This window comes from Gopherus evgoodei, chromosome 3, assembly GCF_007399415.2.
Source record: "Gopherus evgoodei ecotype Sinaloan lineage chromosome 3, rGopEvg1_v1.p, whole genome shotgun sequence".
NCBI lineage: Eukaryota > Metazoa > Chordata > Testudines > Testudinidae > Gopherus > Gopherus evgoodei.
In genome coordinates, this window is record NC_044324.1 from 151,761,604 (window position 1) to 151,787,081 (window position 25,478).

The 25,478-nt window shown below is 41.3% G+C and overlaps 1 protein-coding gene across 9 annotated transcripts in view; it reads right to left on the reverse strand.

The window, feature by feature from the left end:
* The window catches only part of AKT3 (AKT serine/threonine kinase 3), a 283,027-nt gene that overhangs the window by 184,590 nt on the left and 72,959 nt on the right, over window positions 1-25,478 (reverse strand). For 2 of the 9 annotated variants that reach the window (XM_030557012.1, XM_030557015.1), the window contains 3 exons: window positions 4,009-4,109; window positions 2,929-3,089; window positions 1,794-2,219 (listed from right to left, as the gene is read on the reverse strand). The exons of 4 other annotated variants lie outside the window; for them this stretch is intronic. The gene's annotated coding sequence lies outside the window, so the exon portion shown is untranslated. The remainder of the gene's footprint in view (window positions 1-1,793; window positions 2,220-2,928; window positions 3,090-4,008; window positions 4,110-25,478) is intronic. 3 more of the 9 variants (XM_030557017.1, XM_030557014.1, XM_030557016.1) reach the window with 3 other exon arrangements.

The following is a 25,478-nucleotide window of genomic DNA, read 5'->3' on the forward strand; positions in this document are numbered from 1 at the left end:
GCTGGGACAAGGACCACAGTGGCTCTCCCAAGAAACATGAGCAAGCGCACGTCCAAGTTCTGGCTGAAACCTTTAAAGAGGTCACTGAGGCTGATTACCGCGATGTGAGAGAGCACATCAACACCCTATTCTGCACCTAGGTATGCATGCAGCCCTAACCCTTCTCGTCCTAAGAGCCTGCATCTAATAATTTCCTTCCCAAAATAAAAGCTGCTTACCGGGAACCTCCTCTGGTGTTTGTCCTTCCCCAAGCACCGGCTGCCGCAACTGGCTACCTTCCTCCTGGCTTGAGAATAGCTCCTGGCTGCATGTATCTAGGGATTCTGGGGTATCTTCCTCTGCCTCAGCACCCTCGCTCCCACTTTGCTCCTCCTCCTCCTGCCTTGTTGCACTGGGCTCTGAAGGGTCTATGGTGGTCCCCAGAGTGCAGGTGGGGCCGCCCCCAAGTATCGCGTCCAGCTCTTTGTAGAAATGGCAGGTTGCAGGGACAGCACCAGAGCGTCGGTTTGCCTCACGGGCTTTGTCGTAGGCATTCCACAGCTCCTTCACTTTAATCCTGCACTGCAGTGCATCCCGGTCATGGCCCCTTTCCATCAAGTCCCTTGATATCTGCCCCAAGGTATCATAATTCTTACAGCTGGAGCGCAGCTGGAACTGGACAGCTTCCTCCCTGCAAACACTGATGAGGTCCAGCAACTTGCCATTGTTCCATACTGGGGCTTGCCTGGGGCATGGAGGCATGGTCACCTGGAAAGCCTCGCTGATAGCACTCCACGCCTGGCTGAGCAAACAGGAAGGGGATTTTCAAAATTCCCAGAGAATTTAAAGGATGGGTCTGATGGTTGGTCACCTGAGGGCAGGGCAGTAGAGTTCAAAGTGATGACCAGGGTGGCTAGCTCAGGCACTGTGGGACACTTCTGGAGGCTGATCAGAGCGCACTACAGGACCAAGGCCTCCACACTGGCACCGCAGCGCTCCAGTGGGGGTACAGCAAAAGTTATTCCACTCGCTGAGGTGGAGTACCAGCAGTGCTGTATCTGTAGAGTCAGAGCGCTTTATGTGCCTTGCCAGTGTGGATGGGTAGTGAGTTAGTGCACCCAGGGCTCCTTTACTACGCTGTAACTTGCAAGTGTAGCCAAGGCCTAAGACTAGGATTCAATGGGAGAAAGGGGAGACACAGATCAAACAAGGAACCAGGAGGGGGGAACTGGGACCAGTTGCAGAGATAGGGACTTGGACTGCAATATCAGGAGGGAGACTAGGATTGTCTGTGCAAGGGTACTCGGATGAGAAACCTGAGGAGTGGAGCTCGGAACTGGGACAAGGAGACAGAGTGGAGAAGAAACAGGACTGGGAAAGGAATAGACTGGACCGGACTGGCCAGAAGAGGTCAAGCTTCGAGAGAATGGGCAGAAGTGTCTGAACCCTCTAGAGAACACTCCCCACCACAGCCTGAAATAAAATCCAAGATTCCTGAGTCTCACCACTCCTCTGCTATATAATCCACTGGACAAGTCTCTCTCTCTCATTACCCTTTAGTGTTGATCCACACAGAGGATGAAAATCTACTACTGACATCAGTTACTCCATTAGTTCAAGTAGCAGAGGTTCATAGATCAATCTAAAGCACTGAACCTTGTTGATGACTCAGCTGAGTGTCAACATGAGTTTTTGTTTCTCAGTTTGCTTTTTAAAAAAGCAAATAAATTAGACACAAAAAACTATATCAAAAGAACATTACTGAGGTTGCAAAGTCAAGTACTCAAAAGTTAGGAAATGGTTGCCTATGATACCTTAAGATCTCAATGTTCTGTGGAAAGGAGTATTTGTCAAGAGGTAGGAGGACTCCTCCAGGGTTCTATTCCGAACTCTCTCACACCTTGTAATCCCGAGTGAACCACAATTTCTCTATCTCAGTTACTTCATTGTAAAATGCATCAGAGCTGAGACATTTAATAGTGAATTGAAAAGGAAAAAAAGATTCTCCCTTTACTGCTTCATACATCATAAAAGTTCCCACACAAACTCTCTCAAAAAAATGTTTTTCTTGTTTCTTTCGATAAGAAATGTCAGGACCTGACGCCCCTCTTTTTGCTGAAGGACTCTAGAAAACTGGAGTGGAATGATTGGGAAGGTGATATTACACTGGACTGAAACATGAGCTTCAACTTTTCTGCAGCTTATTCATATATGAGCACCACCTCCCGCTCTTCAGAGTCCTGCAGCAAAAAAAAAAAAAAGAAAAAGAAAAAGAAAAAAAGAAATTAGATCATAGTATTCCTAATGCTTTAAAAAAAAAAATCACAAATCTTTGTGTGTTGGAAATAAAGGTAAGGAGGAACACTAAAGTGTACAGCCAAAAAATTTCCTTGCAGTACACCAGTAAAGAAACATCAGATACTTTGAGAAAACTATTAGATAATTACAAAGCAGTTAAGACCTACATAGACCTATACATATGCTTCAGTTGGCTACAATGGGACTACTATTTACCTTGCTTAAACACGTGCCTAAATCTTTGCAAGATCAGTATGAAAGCATTCCCAGCAAAATGTATTGAAATAGACGAAGTTTAAAATAAACCAGACATTGAAAAAACTAACCAAAGGAAACGAAGAAGCCAGGGGCCCCCAGGCAAAAAGAAATTAACATACATTTAACATAAGACTGATTACTATTTTACAAAGTCTGTCAATGCAAATTTTAATATTTTTAAAAACAAGATGCATTTAGAATCCCTCTCCCATGAACATTCTATTTATATTATTACCATTTTTTGTCGAGCTCTGATGAAATATGTATTTTTAATAGGAATAAATTGGATGTCTGTGGAGAAGGCCACCGCACAGGTAAAATAAATATACCAGACTGATGTTCTAAAGGCCATTGTACATTTTTCTATGAATATGCATATAAAGCATGACTTACAGCGACATAATACAGGAATGATCCAGGACTGACTGCTGTCACCAGTAGGGCTTTCCTGCAGGAAGACTGGGGAATTTTAGTGCTGAAGAGGTACCTCTTTTCAAATCTTGCATCTGCAGCTCTGCCAAAATCCTGTATCTGATGGTTGGGTCTATGTGCACCTGACAGCAAGAGGGTACCTCTCTCAAATTTCTGTGTCCTGCAAGAGGTGCCCCATATTTTCCTTCTTCCCCTCCCCCACAAAAAACAACATGCCTGGAGAGAGCCATCCTATGTTCACGCATACTCTTTGAAGAGTATCTTGAGCAATCTGAGTGAAACCAATCTAGTGGTTTGTTTTACAGATAGCAATGACTAAGGCTAAGACTATGTCATGGAGGTCACAGATTCCGTGACTTCCAGAGACGACCGTGAGATTTTCTGCTTCAGCCCCAGGGTGGCAGGGCTGAAGCTGTCAGCCGGCAGGGGGATCCCACAGCTCCCAGCCACTTGGGGCAACAGTGGGACCCAGGGGCTGCAAGCTGCTGGCCCTGCAGCTCTGAGCTGCTTCGAGCGCTGGGGGCGGGGGACACCAAATCTGTCAGCCGGAGCAGTACAGGTGCTGGACCCTTCCCCCTCCCTACCCTCTCATCCCACTGCCCCCTCCCGCAGCAAGGCTTGGGCTCTCATTCCATCAGTCCATTTTGCCACTGTTATTATTCATATAAATCAAGGACAAGTCATGGTCGTCCATGAATTTTTGTTTATTGCCCATGACCTTTGTGTGACTTATACTAGTAATAACAGTGACAAAATCTTAACCTTGGCAATGACTAGTGGCTGGAAGTATTGCCAGGGAGGAGGGGAGTGTAGTACACAAGAATATTTAAATCACAAAATAAGCTTTTTAAAATGTTTTGTTAAACAAGGACATGATACAATTAAACAATCTAACACATTTATCACTATGGCTGATTAAATGAAATTGCTTATGTCAGAATATCCAGAGCAAAGAAAATGCATTGTAATGGAGATTAGAGTCCCCTGTGCTGCCGTAACTGAAGTACAACAAATCTTTTAAGCAGCCTTTGTAGTACTCACATTCAGCTCTCTAATTCAGAGTGAAACAGTTGCTCTCCTTACATCCTGTTCTTATGTGGCTTTCAGGGCAGTGTACGAGTATGATGTCACCCTGATGCTGCCTGAGAACAGAAAGTACCAGGAAGTGTCAAACCCTCTCAATCTCCATGGGAGCTAGCATGCGGACAAGGGTTGTAAAACTGGAAAATTACAAATAAGATTTTAAAGCAAAATTTGAATTTTTTATTTCTAAGGCATTGTTAGTAATATCTAATGGGGAAAGTGTTGGATTTTTTTTTAATTTTTGTAATTTTAATTGAACTGATTTTCAGCTTACCCCACTGTCTTAATTTAAGATGACAAAACAGCTGAAATACAAAAAGCTGACTTCTAACAAAAGCAATAAACATTTGACAATGTTAAGATTCCAAAACACTTTACATATATATACACTTTCTGTCCATTTCCCTCTTGACACAAAACAGCTATAGTTCCAGATTACATCTGTAGTCATCACATAAAATAGCGAACTACATTTATTACCTTGAGAAGTTAAAAAGAACCAGGAAACAATGAATGAGCTCATCAATGAAAAAAATGTTTCTTTTCACAAATTAGAGGCTTTTTAAAAAAAAAAAGTGTACTTAAAAAAAAATTGCTTCCTGAAGTGCTACTCAGTCTCTCCATTATGTAATAGTTCTTTAGGAAACAATCAGCTACCCTGACAACTGGGATGTTTTGCCAGTGTGGCTTTGTCTAAATCCTAAAGCAGTACTTGGTTAAGCATTAAGCCAGTGGCTGTCTGTGATCTGAATGCCAATTAAGAGTGCCGTCCCTGTCATCTGACAAGCCCGAGACGAAAAGGTCTATCTGAGGCCAAATTGTCTGGACTACTTTCATAAACTTAGATTGGGAAATGCAGACCACAATGCATTCTACTCCTTAAAAGTATGACAGTGAGGAAAAACAGCACCTGATGTAAAATCTTCATTACATGATATGTAAGTAAGTAGGAGAAACAAATTATTCAAATTTTATTTTTGTTTTGATTTCTTAACATAATTTTCTGACTTACAAATGAAGATTTCACCCCCTACTGGAGAGGTGGAGATGACAAAAATCTCTATATTTCTAGTACTTAAAAAGAGAATACACAATAGATGTTTCCAAAATTCTAATATACATACATAAAATAAAATACAGACAGCATCCTTGAAAAAGACAGACAATTAATACTGATATAATGCGATCTGTCCTATTTTCCATATATTTTTATACTAAGGCCACCACTTGCACTCACTTAGTCAAGTATCTACAACCACTACTACTTCGATTTCATATATTATAGGGGGAAAAAGTCAAATGTTTAAAGTATGCGTTATGAAATGGACCAAGTTACTTTTCCAATAGTTTGTTTGCTCAGCAATGCTGAGCTGCTTCAAATTCCTTTTTCAGGCATTTACAACAGAACTCTGAAAATGACAGCAATTTGATATATGATCCCTCAATTTTAACTTTTGAAATAACTTCTACTTTTGGACAAAAACATCAATTTCTACACTTACACATAGTATCAACTTATTTTCTATTATTTTATTTTTGTTTATGATTTACTTAGTGCCAATTAACTAACTCATTCTCTTTATGTTTGTGCAAGTATATTATCCTAGCCAGCACAGGTCAATTTATTCTCAAATTACATAGTTGAAGTTGCAAGGTTATACAATATTACAATTAAAGAAGCTACTGTTTAAATCTGTATTTTAAGGACCTCAGAGAGATTATTAACTGCTTATTTAGGGTATAATTCTTTTAAAAAATTAGCATGGGAAATCTAAACTCAAATGATCTATTCTGCACTCCTTACATTAATTCCATTGACATGAGAAAGGATGCTCTGCTTTCCTCACTTACATAACTTTCCCCTTGATGCAGATTTTCAATTGACATATGCAGAAAGAGTACAATATAAAGATGAAACTTGTAGTGGATTCTTAGGTGGAATTATGCCTTAATATTGTATCAGTCTGTATGTAGCATATAGAATTACAAGAGATGAGACAAAGTGAGCTTTGAGTTTTGTGGGGCGGAGGGGTTCAATCTTGTTTTATATGCTGCAGCTCAATTAATTCCTTTAAAATGTGTGTGGTTATTCATTAATGTTTGTTGTGATATTCATCCAACTCAGTTTACTATAGAGCAGCTATTAGAATGTGTCGGAGTAACTCACTGCTGAAATATTCTTGGCATTTTAAAGTAAGATTGTTTTTAGATATATACACAAACTAAAGCATAAATAACATATTTTAAAAGAACCGGTCAAACCGAGGCCAGGTGTACACTAGACAAAGTTTGCCAATGTAACTATACTGGCAAACTCTCCTAGTGTGGATGAAGCTTATATGAGCAAAAAAAGAGCCTTTGTTGATATACTTTATACGAGTTCCCTAAGTCAATTGAGTTACACAGGCAAAAGTGCTTTTACATGAGCACAAGTGCATCTATACCAGAGTATCTGCTAACATAAAATGTCATAAAAAAAAAGTACTCCTATAACTAATATTACTATACCAGCATAAATTTCTAATGTAGACCTGGCCTAAGAAATGGATACATCTCATTCTACTGTCAAATGGTGTCACTTTTTAATTTAATAGTTGATTTCAGTAAGTTATTAAATTAGCTCCTCCAATTCCCTGAATCCAGTTCCGTGCTTTATAGTCCTCCTGTCCCCTGAATCTGTTTAGCCCCCTCCACATCCCATAAGTCTTCTGTTCCACACAAACAATGTTTTTCAATTTACCTTGTGTCTTATTCCAATATAACTAACCCACTATGGAAGCAATATAACTATTTCAGAACGAGTTATTCCACTGTAAGTTTACATCATTCCCATTTTGAGTTAACTATACCACATCAGGTACTCCTGCCAATGCTATCCCACTGTACTGCTTCACTTGTCAATTGGTAGAGCCCTGCAAATCCACGGATATTTGCAGACCATTTTTGTGGATTGCGCATCGGACGTGGATACAAATTTCGTATCCACACAAGGCTCTATCAGTTGGTCTGTCAGGCTACCTATGTGCTCTCCAATGCTGTGAGGTTATCTTGACCTGATGTTCCACCTCTACCTATGAACTGCAACAAATTATAAAAATGCAAAAGACAAAAACAAGACTTCCAGTAATGTTCCCAGTACTTGTGAATATGTCAAGGTGCTGGACTGGATTTTTTGCCCAAGAGCCCCACAGAACCATGATATATGTTAGCTAGATTGACCATGGTCGCAATAAAGCAGGCATCTTTGGAAACCTGACAAGGAGGAAGTTCCCCGGGATAACCAAGATCTTTTTACTCTGTGTTTGTGCCTAGCACAATGGGGTCCTGATCCATGACAAGTACTCCTAGCTGCTACTGCAATACATACAAATCAATAATAATCTCTTCAGCACACTTTACAGCCAGAAAGAGACCCAGGTGGAAACAGACCTCTCCCCTCAAATCAGAGTGACCATACTGCAGAGAGGATCTCATCCACTAAGTATTATGTGCTATTTAGAGGAATCTGGAAACTCTTCTTTTAGGTACCAGCTGTATGCTCCCATGTCTGGCAGACATTGCTGAAGTGGAGAGCAAAAGTATCTGTCCCTGCGACACATTCTTTGTCCTCCACTTGCTCGTCTTCACCCAAGCCAGAAAATTAAAGGTCTAAAAGCCCTTTTTTCCCAAAAACATTTCATCCCATGCCAACAAAGCAAAATGAATTATTCCTCACAACCCCTCCTCATATTGCTTGATGTTCCTTATCCCTCTCTCAACTGCCTCCCCAACTCACAGGACACTGCACAAGATGGCAGATATTGAGGAGAAAAAAACAATTGAACACAAATACACTGTAACTGAATCAGTTTTATTGTAACAAAAAGAAGAAATATATCAATAGATTATGCACCTAAGACCACAATTTGGTCATTGCCCTGAATCTGTTCAGATTTTAAAGTTTCCATACATGTAAAGTTAAAAGTACTGAATTGGCCACTTGAGGTTAAAGGGTTTCTTTTAGACATTTCATGTTGCATATACTATAAGGTATTTGAGATTGCAGGGGTAAAAAAAGGCATCTAAACTGTTCACCAAGCACTCATTTGTCACAGTACATTGCATTATTAAAAACGTTACAGGGCATGCATAATGGCTGCAAAATTCAATTTATTTTGCAGTGCTTTCTGTGCTGATCAACCAGTATCATAAATGAGAATTTCAGGCAAAAATTCAAGATTAGTTCAAGAAAGATACACAGTGTTGTGTCTTCCTAGGGCCATCTACATAGGTAGCATTTTCTTTCCATTCCAGCAACAGTTCAGGCGCACGATCCTAGCAGACCACAATGCTGTGTATCTTTCTGATTGTGTCTGTCTTTCTGAACAGGACCCTTCCTTACATCTTAGGGACAAGACTCATGGTAATATTCTTCAAGGACAGCCTGAAATTACTACTCTATCCCTTGGGACTCCCACTTTCCCTCCTCCAAAAAATTGTACAGAGGTCATTTAAAGGGTAGCCCATTCAAGGTAAAATGACTTTAAAAAAAATGTTACTCTCTCCAAGTGCACCCCAAACTAGGAACAATGTAAACTAATGGAATTCTAAGATTCTGAACATTTGGAGAGAAGTAACAATTTATAATTGTTAGCATGATGGCTAATATTAGTAAAGTAAATATTTGTATGGATTCTCTGTTCTGCTAGCACCTGGCATGGAATGGCCCACCAAGAAAGAAGTTATCAGTAGCTGAGTGTCTGGCAAACCTTGAAGAGAAGAAAAAGAGGACGGGGGGAAGATGTCTGTTGGCCTCATGAATGGGTCCCCCCGCAGAGGGCAAAAAAAAGCCCAGACCAAGGGATCTCAAAGTGTGGGTCCCCATTTTTTATGGGGGTTGCCAGGAGGTCCACGGGCAAAGGAAAGCTGAAGCACCAGTCAGCCCACCACTCTGCTGGTGGCTGCAGCGGCTGGAGGCCGAAGGTCCAGCCAGTGTGCCTCTCTGCCAGCGGCTACCGCGGCTGGGAGCTGAGGGCTGAAGCCTCAGCCAGCCTGCCACTCTGAAGGCGGCTGGGGGGTTGGAGACTGAAGCCCCAGCCAGCCTGAAGCTCCCCTGGGGGTTGAGGGCTGAAGCCCTAGCCAGCCCACATATCCAGAGTCAGCTGAAGACCCAGCCCACAGCTCTGCAGAGGCCTCAGGGTTGAAGCCTGCACCTAAGGCCCTCTGGGCAGGACTTCAAGCCCAAGCAGTTTAGTTTGGCATCGCCCCCTGTGCCTGCAGTCCTGCGATCGCCCTGCTTTCCACCAGCTGCAGGCCCCCTGCACCAGTTCCTGTACGGGGGTACTTCCTATACTCAGGCACTTGTGTTTACTTGACAGCCTGTCTCAGCACATGTTGTGTTGAAACCATTTTGAAAAGTTGCTGTAGAAGTAAATTTAACATTGGACCGTTTTCTGAAGAAAAGTGAAGGAAAGGGATGTAGTGAAAAAGTCAATTGCCATGTGCAACAGAAGAAGGGCGCATGAGGATTTAAACAGCAGTTAAAAACCAAGAAACCACAAATACGATCCCAAATATTTGGAATATGGATTTACATGGACTGTTTTTGAGGAAGATCCATGAACATGGTGTGTGGTATGTGGCGAAATTTTGGCAAAGAAGAGCTTTAAACTATGTAAAATGTTGTGGCATTTGCAGACATGGCACAGTTTTCTTCAAACAAAACCATTTGACTTTTTTCAGTGAAAGCTGAGAGTGCTAAAGGGTCAGAAAACAATACTGAGAACGGCAGCCAAAGCAAATGAGAAAGCCCTTGAGGCATCTTTTGCTGTGTCGTAATGGATAATAAAACTGGGATATCACACACTACTGAAGAAACTTTTTTCTACTATGTGCCAAGAAAGCGTTTTCGATTATAGTGGGGCAAGGTGCATTGACTCAACTTGATTCGATTCCCATCTCTAACAATACTATTGCCAGGTGCATTCACATTATGGCAAATGACATGACTTAACAAGTGATTGCCAAAATCAGGCCAAATTCCTTTTATTTTTTTTTCTCCTTTTCTTTCATTCAGCTTGATGAAACAACAAATGTGTCGGGTGCCGCTCAGATATGGACATACGTAAAATCTGAGAATGACAAAAACTCCAAGAGGAATTTTTGTTTGGCAGACCATTACCATGTTGCGCTACAGGGGAATAGCTCTTTTCATTTTTGGATGCTTTTGTCTCCGATTCTGGCTTGGAATGTCAGCGCTGTGTAGGAACTTGCAGGCTAGTCACACGAGTGCAGGTTATTGCAACACAAGCAGTTTGGACTCACTGTACTATACACAGGCAAGCCCTTGTTGCAAAATAAATAAATAAATAAATGCCACTCATTCTAAAACAAGTTTTCGATGAAGCTGTTCGTATAGTCAACTTCATCAAGAGTAGCACAACAAGTGTACATCTGTTTGCAGTTTCGTGTGATGAGATGGGAGCTGAGCACCATCAGTTACTTTACCACACAGAAGTTCTACTCCTGAGGACATTTTGCGCCAAAACATTAAAAATTCTGCACCAAAACAAAATAAAATTATGCACACAATATTTTCAAATTCTGCTAATTTTATGTGTCAAATAAATGTGGAGGCTCCAGTATGGCATTGGGGAGCACAGGTCACGGGCTGCACAGAGGTGGGAGATCACTGCGTAGCTCCCCCTGCCCCCCGAGACACAGACACAGCGGTGAGGCTGCACCCAACCCTGACAGTGCAAGGACTGTTGGGGCGAGGGATAGTTCAGTGGTTTGAGCACTGGCCTCCCAAACCCAGGGTTGTGAGTTTAATCCTTGAGGGGGCCATTTAGGGAACTGGGGTAAAAATCTGTCTGGGGATTGGTCCTGCTTTGAGCAGGGGGTTGGACTAGATGACCTCCTGAGGTCTCTTCCAACCCTGATATTCTAGGATTCTATGACCGGGCCTGCCCCAGAAACACCCCAGGGCCTTGCCCCTCAATGCCAGGTATACCAGGCAGGCTCAGTAAGGCAGGATCCAAGTGTGGAGGGGCTTAGTGCAGGGGCAGGGGGGATCCAGGTATGGGCTGAGAGGGTTTTGTGGGGGGGCAATCAAGGTGCGGGCAGCTCAGTGTGGGGAGGGGATCTGGATGCACAGGTGGCTTGTTGGGGGGTTCTGGGTGCAATGATAATGGGACTCTGCAGGGGGTCCAGGTGAAAGTGGTTCAGGCTCAGCGGGAGGGTCTGGGTGTGGAGGAGATAGAGCTTGGCAGGGAGTCTGGGTGTGGGGCTCAGTGGGGTGAGGATCCAGGTGAAACTGGTTGGGGCTCAGTGGGCTGCAGAAGCAGGTGGCTTGTTGGAGTGGTCTAGGTGCAGGGGGAGTGGGGCTCATCAGACGGTTTCTGAATGTAGGAAGGTCTGGGTGAGGCTCAGCGGGAGGGTCTGGGTATGATGGAGTCTGGATGCATGGGGAATTGGACAGATGGGGGAGCAGCTCCCTGTACAAGGATCCGTCCTCCTGCAGCTGGGGAGCAATGGGGGTGGGGCGGGGAGGGGGAGTTTTCACAGCTTCCTGCAATCAGGTGAGAAATCTGGGGTGGGTCTGACCGGGCCCCGGACGCCATGCAGGGGAAGAGGAAGTCCCATCTTCCTCAGACCAGCCTGCACTAGCAGCTGAGCCCGGCACAGGGTAAGAGTCACCAGCCAGGTGTTCCCCAGTTCCACCTCCTGCCCCACAGTGATTTACCTCTTTGTCAGTTGACGACAACATACTGCTGGGGATGGTCGCATGACCACTCTTGTGGTTTCCCTTTGCTTCCCCATCAGAAAGTCATTTTTCTGTAGGAAAGCAAAAATCTGCAGGGGACATAAAATCTGCGCATGCACAATGGTGCAGAATTCCACTAGGGATAAAATTACCTTGGGGAAAGGTTCTCAATCATTTGTTTCAGCTCAGAGAGGAAGTGAGAACTTTTCTTTCTGACAAAAATCCCTTCCCTCCTCTGCCTGAAAAGTTTGCAGATAACCAACTGCTTGCTTTGCTAGCTTACCTGGCAGACATTTTTTAACATCTAAATGTGAACACCTCACTTCAAGTACGAGACGCTTCTGTCTTTTCTCTCACTGAGAAAATAGATAGTTGGATCCAGAAACTTTCCTTGTGGTATGCTCATATGGACAATCACAGTTTTGAAGTGTTTTGCTTACTGGATGACTTTTTGGATGAAAATCACTTGCCAAAATGTGAGTTGCAACCCATTAACATCAACCTGAAATGCCTTAAACTGCAGTTTTGGGAGTACTTCCTTGAAAAGGATCAGAAAACAGAGGCGTGGATTAGAAATCGCCTCAATGCAGAAGCAGCTGCAAGTGCTCTTATGTCACTTACAGTGAGAGAAACATTAATGGACCTTTCCAATGATGAAATGTTGATGCTGAGATTTTCTGAACAAGCTCTTGCTAACTTCTGGATTTCTGTGCAGGAAGAATATCCTGAGCTGTCATCTCCAGCTTTAAAAGCCCTCATGCTGTTTACATCTACCTACCTGTGTGAAGCCGGCTTTTCAGCACTGACTTTACTGAAAAACGAATACAGGTCCTGTCTCACTGCTGAAGACCTCCATCTTTACCTCAGCCACACAGAGTCCCACTTCAAGGATTTGTGTTCATCAGTGCAAGCTCACCCTTCACATTAGGTGCATATTTATTTTTATTTTTTACTACTGGATATAAAGATTGTCTTGTGAGTGTATTGTGAATTAAAATATTTAGTAGCTACTTTTCATTGATATGGACTTGTAATGCGTTTTAAAAAAAACAAAACACACAAACTATTCTGAATAACACAGGGCACTGGGGTCATGCAGTAATTTTTCTTGTCAGAAGGGGGTCACGGAGCAATGAACCTTGAAAAACGCTGGCCCAGAGGAATGGAGGAAAGAATTTCATGCTGGAGGACAAGAATAAGAGAAAGATGTGCAGGAAACAACCCAAGAAACTGTCAAGGGGGTGCAAAGACCACCTGGAAAGAAAGAGACACGCAGGAAAATGTTAGACATGATACACAAGCAAAAAGTTAACTGGAGAACACTGCTGCACTGTGCTCACTTACAAGACTCAAACCTAACCCTACAGTGCAGCCTGCTGAGAACACAAGAGATACCTGGAGCTCCCTTTACTCCCCAAACTGCAAGGGACAGATAGTTCCTATACCATTCCATCCCTCAAGGCAATAAGAACAGTTGCAATCCTACCTACATATTTTGGTGACTACCTATACAAATGTGGTCACTCTGCAGTTTGAGTATTTTTGCCCCATTTTAGTTGGTTTTAAGTTTGCACTGTCTTGTGTATCAAATCAATTAGTGAGGATCTCTGCCTTGCGATCACAGACGCTCTGCAAAACATCACCTACAGCACAAGAAAGCTCTCTTTCAAAAGGCTCCAAACCTTGTCATGATATATTACTTTACTTTCAGTTTTCCAAATCCACACTCCAATTATACCCTGATTAGCTGCAGAATAACTTTGAACAGCCTTTTTTCCTATCCAAGTGTCCAGTAAAAGCATCATCAAGGCAGGGAAGAAGAGGTAAAATTGGCTCTCCCAAAACAGCTGGAACCAAAACATTATTGACCACAGTGATTTTGGGAGCAAAAGTTCCATTTTTCATTGCATAAAATGGGGGGTGAATTTCTAAAGATCCTGACATTACAGACCATTCTAGACTACCTCACATTAATATCACAGAATTTATCAGCAATCAGTGAGGACTTGCATGACCATAGAGTACGGGTGGGAAAACTACGGTCCACAGGCTGGATCCTGCCAGCGAACTGTTTTAAACTGGCCCACAAGCTCTAGCCGGGGCACCGGGTTGGGGGACAGACCCCGCAGCTCCTGGAAGCCGCGGCATGGCCCCAATCCGAGGGTCGAGGGATGCTCCACACCTCTGAGCCAGAGAAGGGACATGCCCACTGCCTCCGGGAGCCGCTTGAGAAAGTGCCGCTCGGAACTTGTACCCGAGCCTCTCCCCATGCTCCAACCCCCTGCCGCAGCCCTGATCCTCCTCCCGCTTTCCAACCCCCTTGATCCTAGCACAGAGCATCATCTCATCCCCAGTCCCACCCGAGCCCACAATCCCAGCCGGAACCTGCACCCCTGCCTCAGCCCTGATCCCCCTCCGAACCCTTTGGTCCCAGCCCAGACCACCCTCCTACACCCCAAATTCCTCATCCCCAGCCCCACCCCAGAGCCCGCACCCCCAGCCAGAGCCCACAACCCAACCCCAATTTTGTGAGCATTCATGGCCCACCATGCAATTTCTATTCCCCGATGTGGCCCTCAGGCCAAAAATTTTGCCCACCCCTCCCATAGAGGAATAATTCTTTTTGTTCTTAAGCACTGAGGTGCAGTAGGTGGGGGAGATAATTTACAGAAATGCAGAACCCCTATATGGCCCCTATACAATTTGGGAACCCCAAGCACTCAAAGCTATTCAACCTCCTGTATACTGCCAAGCTTTATGACCCATGGCAGCAGCACCATCTCAACAGCAAGAGCACCTCCTTGACAACATACAACTGACTAGCTATTAACAAAAATGCGGCAATCAGGTGTGGCCAGTTTCCAAATAGTGATAGCCACATATCCTTGTGGAGGGGGACTCAGGTTGGTAGGCCAGTGATGCAGCTCCAGGGTGAGCTCTGCACAAATTTCTAGTGAACTGACCTTCCATATCCTGAAATTCTACAACTACTGCTGGTCAACCCATGTCTGCTGCAATATCCTGTCCTGCCAATCAATGGTGGTTGGTCAGGCACTGAAGAAGCATTCCACTGCGTGACGCAGGAAAATATCATGCAGAAGTAACTGCCAGGTTTCATCCTCCTCCTTCTCCAGAATCCACACAGCATCCTGGTGGTTATGGTGATGGGTAATCTTTCATCTCCTTCAAGGTCACCCCTGTCTGCGATATTGACATTCCACATGGAATACTCTGTTCATATTAGTAGTGGTAAGGATCACAAATGCTTTCCTCCATGCTGTCAAAAAGCAGCATGAAAACTTCTTGGAAACTGAAACAGTGTGAAAATGGAACTGACTAGAGAAAACCTGATAAATTACGGGATATTATGGAAAGAATCATGTAAGTTTGACCCTAAGACCCAGACCTGTAGCAGGTTTTGGTACATACACCAACTCCACCATAATAAATAATCCATAATATGTACTGAGCCTAGCAATGAATCATTGCCCACTGGGATACCTATCCAAAATGGTGCACTTATTTTAAAAAAGCATAGTGTTGTCTAAATGTTATGATTCACAAAAGTAGCAGCATAAGCCATTTTAGACAAAGCAGTTTAGATGCACTCTTTCAATTAAATTATACCTGTCTTTAGGGCAGGGGAAAAAAACAATCACAATCTTTCCCACACAGATACGGCATTCCAGTATCTCTATGCTTCCTAACCAGAGAGTGAGAACACTTCCTTCTTCTGCCTCCAGTCTCACTCCCCAGCCATCTTGCACCTTTTATTTATATTACTGCTCAAAGAGACCCCTAGTTAAGCCTTTTCCTGTCTTCATGACATTTATATTATAAAGCTGCTTATAATATAGTTTTGTAATTTCCCATTTAAACCAACACCAATCCCCACTTCAAGATCACACACTGAAAGGCATTTTCTATCAAGACCAAAAAAAATTAGAGAATTTGTAGGCCAATCGATTTTGGAAATATGAGCAGCCAGATGAGCATAGTTGGCTGAGCACAATCCTTTCAGCCATTGGGAGGCAATGAAGATAACTGACCCTTTCTCCCTTTTGTCACAAATCTTAGCGAGTGCACCCACCTGGCCTTTAAGAAGAACTGCTGTGAGAGATATCCAAGTTTCTATGTTCTGGATCCCTAGGGTGTTTCAAGCTCCTGGATCCTAAAAAGAGTCCACCCACTGCCCCAATCTCTGGGTCCACAGGAACATACTCATCCTGCAGACCTAATTGGTATCCCCCTCAGAGTGTTGGAACCAACTGTCCAGATGCCCAGCCCCTCTTGGCACAACAACACTGATGATTCAGATGCCCCCATACTTAAAGACACCCCTCTTTCAGAACTCCACCTCCCAAAGATGTGATATTTCTGGTTCCAATTTCCTGTGCACTCTCTTGATTCTTCCTTATAATTAGTCTGGTTAAGCTCAAGATACTTTCTAACACAGTTTCAGATACCTTTTAAGGACAGTTTTTCTCTCTAAATAATGGAGAAGACTAGTGATTAACTTCAGTACCAAGAAACTGATTGAAAACTATAGTAAAGAACAGAACTATTAGACACACAGGTGAACATGGTATGTTGAGGAAAAGTCAACGCAGGTTTTGTAAAGGGAAATCATGCCTCACCTGCCAGCATTTTTATCATTAACAACAATAAAATTAATCACATATTGGAGGAGAAAAGAACTCTTAAAATGACTGAAAAATAATAGAGATAACCTCTTAAAAGGTATTAGAAAATTTAATGAATATTTTTAGAATGAAGAAAAACTGTTCTGTCTCTGAAGAATTCTTTGTAGTAGAAAAGCAAGTACCCACAACACAGGAAAGGAACAACTGCAAGTTGCCATGGTGAGTTTAGAAACAATCATTAGAAGGGTCTCTGGGATCTCAGCCAGTAGTATAATTTTGTACTGAACTATGCTTCCACTGAGAGGAGGGGAACCCTGAAATAACTATTATTCCCATATCCACCCAGCTATTGTAACAACAAAGTTCATTTGTCCTTAATTAAATTTAAGATCTTAAACAATTCTTGGGGGGAAAGGGAGAAGTAAGCATTTCAAAATGGCTTGTCAAATGCATAATTCTTACTACAAAATATATTTTCCTAAACTTTTTTTTCCACTCTGGAAGGATCAACTAAAAGGAATGAGATGTGTTTTCTGGCAATTTGTATTAAGATTCTGCATAGCATTTATATGTATTAGTTGCAGGAAAAAATACAGTGAGTGACCCTTGAGAACATTGTTTTGTGAGAAACTTGGACCTGGAGTTTTATAACTGGAATGGTTTTACTACTGAATTCAATGCCACTTTACACTGTAAAAAATAATACTCCCAAATTTTACACTGAATCTCTGACTGATACCAATTGTAAAAACAACCCTCTACCCAAAGAGCTGACACATACAAGTAATATTAATCTTCCTAGAGTTACCAATAGAAACAAGAAGATCAACACTCTTGGGTTCAACCAGCAAAGAATGACCAAGAGGGAATAAAAAAACCTAGAAATTATACTTTTTTAAAGTCAGTCAGATGTAGATTATCTAACATACTAATTCGCTCAGTCAAGATTTGCACTACTACTATGGCTACTCATGGCTAAAGCTGCTCAAAATTCAGAATTTCCTGTTCACATTTTGAAATTTGGTTTTGGTTCAATTTGAAATAAAAACAAATATTTTCAAAATTTCCTGCAAATCTTAAATTCTGGAAGAAAAAAAAAAGGTTTTCGAAACTGTGTTTCAGAATTCTGAAATTTCATTTTCAATTTATTTATTTTTCATTTCTATATTTTTTATTTCATTATTTCATAACATTTCAGCAGAAATCAGTGCAACTAGGTTTCCAATGGAAGTTGTAGAAACCCAATCACTGCAGGTTTTCTAGAACAGGATAGACACATACCTGTCAGGGAAGGTCTAGTTTTACTTGGTCCTGCCTCATTGCATAGGGCTCGACTTGATGGCTTCTTGAGGCCCATTCCAGCCCTACATTTCTATGATTGTATAATATGCACTGTGTCAAACTATTTCAAACTTACAACACAAAAAAGAGACACTTTGATCTAAAACAAATGATAAAATATTTCAAATCAGTACTAAACAGCTGCTCTGAATTGAAAAATATACTAAAAATAGAACATTTCAACTATTATGTCATATTATGACATCAGCAGCAGTAACGCACTGCTCCCACGGACATATTAGTCAATAATGTAAAAATAACAATCAATATAAAAGGAAAAAATAAAATTTATAATGAAATTTCAAAATAAAAAAAAATAAGTTTTCCAATATGAAAACTTTATTTCAATTTTTTCCCTGCTTGAATGTTCACCAAAATTGACATTTTCTTATATGTTTCAATTCTGACAAGAACAGCATTTTTCCACTGAAAAACATTTTGATGAAAATTTCTAACCAACTCTAGTCATGGCCAAGAGAGGGTCACTTACAGGTGTGACCAAAACTGGACAACTTTTGCATGGGACAATTCCAATGTAATTAAAGCTAGAGCCCTACGCAGATGCAAAAATATGGATCTGCATCTGATCTGCACCTTGTATCCAACCTGCAATCCACACTCCATCTTATCTGTATCCATATCCACACCCGCAGCATCATGCTATCTCACAGTGCCTCTCAGGAGGAGCGTCTGTGTGCATGTATGTGTATGTACTATATAAGAAAGCTATACAGCTTAATAAATGTGGACATTATTATTATTATTGCTCCTATTGCTGTTCTGAACATCAATCTTATACAACAGGCATCAGAATAAATAGCTTTTTACATTAAAAATAATAAATGTCAAGTTATTAATGCTCAAAATCACACACAGAACTATAAAATAAAAAAAGTCTGCTGCCTATTTAGCTTGTAATTTATAAAGTCATCACACTTAGAGCTCAGCAATCCCAGTTTCTTTGCATCAGCCACTGTTCTCCCTTTGAAAGCATCACAAGGCTACAGTGTTTAATTTTGTGGGGACTTGGCACCTTTCGGCTTGGCAGGTCATCCTTCTATGGGGGCTGTGAAGGGGGAAGCAAGGAGCAATAACAAGTGCTCCATGACACCAGGTCAATTTCCCATATAGGCACAGGAGGCGGGTGCAGAGGTGAGGGGCACAGGAGGGAGGTGAAAGTGCTCTCCAGCCACCTAGCCAATGCTTAATTTTTGCCAGGCCAGCATCTCTCAGCTTGATCAGTCATCCTCCACCCCCCACCCCCACCCCAAGGGGACTGTTAGGGAGAGGAGCAATGACTGCAGGAACTCCATGACTCTAGGTCAGTTTCCGCAGGTGGATGCAGGAGGGGGGTTTAGGTGCTAGGGGTGAAAGGGGACAGAGTCAGGGGTTGGGGACACAGTGAACACAGTGTTCCAGGTACAGATGGATCAGAGTAACAAAGAGTCAGGAATTTTATCCACATGCTTAATCAGGTTGTTTTATTTATGCAACCCAAAACCGCATTTGCGTTTTTGCAGGCTTATTCCATTGCAAACCATGTCTAATTTGTTGTCCATCACCTATCACAGATCTCCTTCAGCATTACTGCTTCCCTCATTTCTTCCACCAATTCACATAATTTCTCTCCATATGTATTTCCCTAAATTTTTTCAAAAGTTGAATCTCATTTTACTATCTTCTCATCTTTATCATCTCTCTAAATGATTCTTTTTATTAATAAGTTGCTAAGAGAGAACTTATTAGCAAATTATCCCTCCCCCCTATGAACAAAACAACAACAGGAATTCTGATTTGTGGTCAAGTTCCAGAACCAAACAGTAGCCACTGCCTAGTTTCTTTGTTCAACACAGATTACACAATATTTTCTAGAGCTGTATCTAACAGATTCATTTTAAGATTAGTACATCAATTTTAGTCAGAAAGGAAAGGGAATATAACTATGTAGATTTAATTTCATTTTGATTTCTCTGTGTAAATGCAACAATCAGATTGCCTTCATAGTATTTAAGAATGAAAAGGCTGTTGAGAGGGTTGTGTGGGGCTATCTGTTACACATGTTGAAAAGTGAATGTGAATATGCTTATATAAAATGCATTTTAAATCTTAGATCTAATTTCCATGCACACTGAACCTAATCTTTTCATAACACAAACCAGTAAATCAAAATAATCTTTAATTTACAGAGAGGAACTTTTTAATTTTGTCCAAACTCAATTCTCCTTTTTCCCTTAATTTCTGTATGAGAAAACAAGAGTATTGAAGAGCAGCCATACCTCATTCAAAGCAATCTTCTATAGGAAGCATTGATTGAAACACGACACGCCAGGAGCAGTCACCTCATTAAGCAAGGTGAACCCTCAGAGTCTGATCTAACTTTCTTTGAAAATAATGGAAGTTTTTCCAATTATTTTAGTGGAAGCTGAATCAAGCACTTAATGAGACAACAGTAATCCTCAGGAGCCTTTGCCTCACTCAGAGTGTACGCTTTGCATGTAACAGGGCATCCTGGTAGTGCCAAACCAAATAATTCTATATTATAGAAGATTTAACCTATATTTTAAGAAAGCTTTTGAAATTCCATTAAAACACGAGTTGTGCAATCTTATCACTGTGTTAAAAACTTAAAGAATCAGGAAATACCTGCATTAAGGGTGCATATGCCATTTTAATTTTACCTCTTGTACATACACATTATAAGGTCTTAAATTATATGAAGACATATTAGTTCTCATATATATATTTACTACAAACTTCTCAGGTGCATTTTGAAAAGTGACTAAGAGAATGAGACATGCTAACCAATGCACATATTTTTATAAGTCATGTTGGTAGTACAACTCATAATTAAGGTTGGTGACCACTTCGAATTATAAGACTCTACCTTCAGGTGCTTATAAAACAGCCAAACTTTAAGTGTTTTGACTGAAATTTTCTGTGCCAGTGTTTGCCCCAGGTTGAATGTTTTAATGAAAATCTCAACTAAAAAAGGTCAACCATATTTGAGAATAAGAAAAAGATGAATGGATTTGACCACGTTAAAAAGTTTTTATGACACCTTTGTTGAAAATCTCTAGTGACTTTGAAACAAAATCTGCAAAGGGAGTCACCCTGGTGCCATACACGTGCCATCCTAGTGAAAATTCACCCAAATTAAAAACCTCCAAACACACCTAACTTTGCAACAGCCCAGTAAACACTTGAACAAGTTGGCAAGAAAACTCTCCAGAAATGTAATTGACACTGAGTATGCGTTATTCCAGAGATGCAGGGGCTGAACAGGACTTTTCCTGCTATTGCGTTTACCAACGATCAGGGGCTTCAGTAGTGCCAGGCACAGGAACCGACAGCAAAGAGTGTGTTTTTCTTCTGCTATTAATCCCCACCCACCACCGGTGGTGTCCAAGCAGCACAGAGAAGAAGCAAACAGCCTGACTGGCACGCAGAGCGAGGAATAAGGTGGGGGAACAGGACTGAAAGAGCCGGAAGGCAGGGGGCAGCAGATGCAGAGGGAAGAAGAGGGCCTGGCAGGTATATGTAGGTACAATGGAGAAGGGAAGCAGGAGCCAAAAGGTACAATGGCTAGTAGGGGCACCATTCAGATGGACTGGGGGCTACTGCCCCCTGTGTGATCCTGGGGAGCCTTAGCCAAACTGAAGGCCAAGCTACAGTCCAGATTCCCTGGATTGCAAGTGAACTACATGTCCTCCGACCTGAGCACAGAGGACAGGCTGCAGTTGGTGTTCCCAACAAACCCCAGGGTTGCTTCAGAGCCCCACACTCACATGACAGCCATGACTGGCCTGAGGTGCTGTCAGCCACCACAGCTCTGATTTGGAGGGAGCTTCCGCTGCCAAAGCTCATGAACCTGTGGCAGGGAGCACCAACTCAAGATGAGCAGGAAGCAGGACACCTGAAAGGAGTAGGGCATGGAACAAAGAACTCCCTTCCCACCCCACCCCAACATCTCTCACTACAGACACAGGCCATGGATGTGTGATTGAAGGGAGGGAGAGCTGCTTAGTGGGTATGCTGCCAGGTGATCTGGGGGAAGCATGGTGTGGGGGAACAGTGCAGGTGGGGTTGGGCAAAGTAAGGGAGTGGGAAGATGCTGCCAGGTGGGGGAGAATGCTGGGTAGGGAGTGCTGCCAGCTAATTTGAGGGTGAGTAAGGAGGTATGGGGCACTGCTGGGAGGCATAGGAATATCACAACAAATGCTCCCCAAATAAACTGCTTTTTGTAATTTGACCTTCAAAAAATTCCAACAGCGTACAGGGGCCTAAATAGCCCTGGAGCCTCACTGAAAGTTGCCTTTCTACTGAAATCCCAAATGGGACCCCGGTGGATAGGTACAGAAGACAAAGATGATGGAATGGAGAGATTCCAATGAGCATAAGAGGACAGAGGTAAGAACCAGAGGATATGGGGAGGAGCATCGAAAGGTACAGAGGAGGAACTGGGCAAGAACTGGAACCGGGTGGTAGATAGCAACAGAGGAGGTGGAAGGTAGGAGTTGGGGGACAGGGAGTGGACAGGAGCAGAGGGGGACTCGAGCAAGAGGCAGGTAATGGGGGAGAAGTGGAGAGGAGAGGGCGACAGGATTTGGGGTAAGGGATAAGGCAGTGGGGACAGAGGTAGTTTGAGGGAACAGCACCAAACCGGTCTATTAACACTAGAGTATACTCTCCTCTAGAACCTGGAATTGAGCCCAGGAGTTCTCAAGTCTTTACATTCTTCCACTGTCAGCAAATAGCTGTGAAATCCATCGGCAAAATGTGTGTGTATTATTCCCACACAGAAGCTAACAGCCTTCTACTGCTACCAGTTCTCAGTTAGCTCAAGTGGCAGAAGCCTATGTTGTGAATATAAAGGTCCAAACCCTGTTGCTGATCCATACTGTGGGTTGATATGGTTCCACATGATAATTTTTAAAAAAAAATTAGGAGACAACATCCAAAAACCATACATTAAAACCCTTGAGGTTGCAAAATCAAGCGCTCAAAAGTTAGGAAATGCCAGAGTTAAGGTTGTCTATGCAACCTTAACCTGGCTCTGTTGTGTGTAATAAACTGATCACATACTATCTTTACCATAGGAACAGTCCCTCATTCAATGAATGGGTAGTTACTCAATATTTATTTTTAGCCTCCTTATTCAGTGTGTGGCCCCAGACTTTATTTAATACACACTATTCAGAACATGCATAAATACTCTGTATTTAAGAAATCATATGTGGTCATGTAACAAAAGGCTTTCATGAACATGCCCTGGAAGCAGTTAGGACTTTACTTTTACAAAATGGCATCTCTTATATTGAATTTCCCATTTTGTATAACTATTTACATTGGTTTTAGTTTGTGTTTCTGGATTTGAATATTCACTAATTGTTGGAGAAGTGTCATATTAAAATGTTTATTTATTAATTTTTGAGTCACTCCCACGACAGAAATCACAACAGCAACTATAATGCAAGTGCAAGTGCTCACCACTAGAATCAGTACCCAAGCATTTTGCAGACATAACAGTTATTGTAACAGCACATGCACCATCTGTAATACATCAGATTATCTTGCACAATGTGGAAATATTCAGGTAAATCAATATTTACTGATTTACTACAATTCTACATTTTTTTCCAAGACTGCATCTGCTGCTGTAGAATGCAGCACACACAACAGTAGAATATAAAAGCTAATTTATGTTCTGGACACGTGCTATACAGAACTTGCAAACATATTAATCATTTTTTTTCAAACATAGGAAATCGATTATTCTTCAATGAAAAACAACCATATGCCAAGTTTCATGTTTTAACATTTGGATGTTTGGAATTATTTCAATACTGCAAATTGCAAGATCTTGTTTAGATAATAAAACAAAGTAAAAAAAAAATTGGGCTTTGGGGTATTTTTTGTTTTCTATTAACTTAAAGATAGCTAACCTGTTTTTATTTTAAAAAATTAAAATTTATTGTTGAACTGGGATGAGACAGAGTTTCAGCTATAAAATTAACATTTCTGACAAAATTATGAGCAATTGAAAAGAAATTTAGAATTGACTGCCTTAAGCTCTATCATCATTCCTAACTATAGGAGAGCTGTGAGTTTGCTTTGTTTTGCAGGTTTGTTTGTTTTTTCTAAATAATCTGTCGCTGTCTTTGCACATTTATTACATGAATGAATGGGTTACATGCACTCTTAGTGGCCTTACTTATAATTTTCTATTACTCCTATACTTTAACTTCTGAAACCTATGAACTGAGTAAATGTGCTTAGTAAATGAATAATTTGGGTATATGGCAATTTTTTACTAGGCTTTCCCAATATATGAAGACTAAATTACGTACACTGAACATCAAACCTTAAAAATGTTATGTTGAAATTATTTTTAAAACTTTAGAAGCTGAAGCAAAACTTTACATACAGTATCCTACTTTTTACATTTTTTTTTTATTAGCTGAATCACTCATGGTTCCCTTCTGTGATTTATATGCTCAACAAATAATAATGTACATAGTCACCAGAAACAATGTTTATACAGTGTGTTTTCTATATAATATACACTTTTTATTGCCCCCTCAAACTATTGTTTTCATCGTTTGATCAATTTAACAGGCAGTTTTGGAGCAGTAAGATATTTTGGGAAGGAAGGAATGTGTCAAAATGGTCTCTTATCTGGCTGATGCATAATTAATGATCCACCCTCCACAGATGGCTATGAAAGCATCCAAAACTGCTTAGATGCGAGAGTTCATCATGTGCCATAAAATGCTTTTTTTTTTTCCTTATTTTTTTTAATTAGACTTTTAACATACACACACTCTCACATCCTCCTCCCTGATCACCAGTCCCTTCGGGGCTTAAGGGATTTTTGAGAATAAATAAGCAGATATATGTGAATAGTCAGAGTACTGACCTCATCACATCTGCCACTACTATTTATGCACAGTAAGATAAGTGTACTATTGCTCATATTTTAGATGCAAATCCTCTGAAAATTATACACACCTAGTTCTAAGCAACAAAGCTAAAAGAAACCAGACAAATGGTTCACAATTACATTCTATCAAGTGTATTAGATTTCAAATAGCTACGTTTACCGTCCCTCCCATCTCGCCGCATGGAGTGTCAACAGGTACTTAATTACTGTATGATATGGAAAGACAAAATAATCTAAACAGAAAATGAGATGAAACATTTCTGGCCTTAACCCAAGAATGCAGATAAATGATCAATAGTATTATAGCGCAAAATAATTACATAGCTGTAATAACAAATCTCCTTGTTGGATCAAAATTAGTATCCATTTCCGCAAAACCTACTTCCCTTGTCTATGATTATGCTAACTCTGTATGATTTGTTTGTATCTAGATAAAACAAAATTTAGAATGGCTTAATTAAAACACAAAAGTGATTCTGGATTTTAAATTATTTATACTTTTGTCCATGCTTATGCACTTAACACTTCAACGACACTCCCACAAAGTAATGTAACACTCAGATCAACACTCTGCACTGCTGGGGTTTTTTTGTCTGAGAAACAGGGCTATAGAAAACTTAGCACTCATTTAAAACAAAACAAAAACCACTTGTTGCTATTCATTCCTCAGAATAACTCATAAAAAAATGGGCATACCCAAAAGCTTCTTAAGAAAGCAAAATAAACAGAGTAATACATTAGTATTTCATTGGTGAAGATT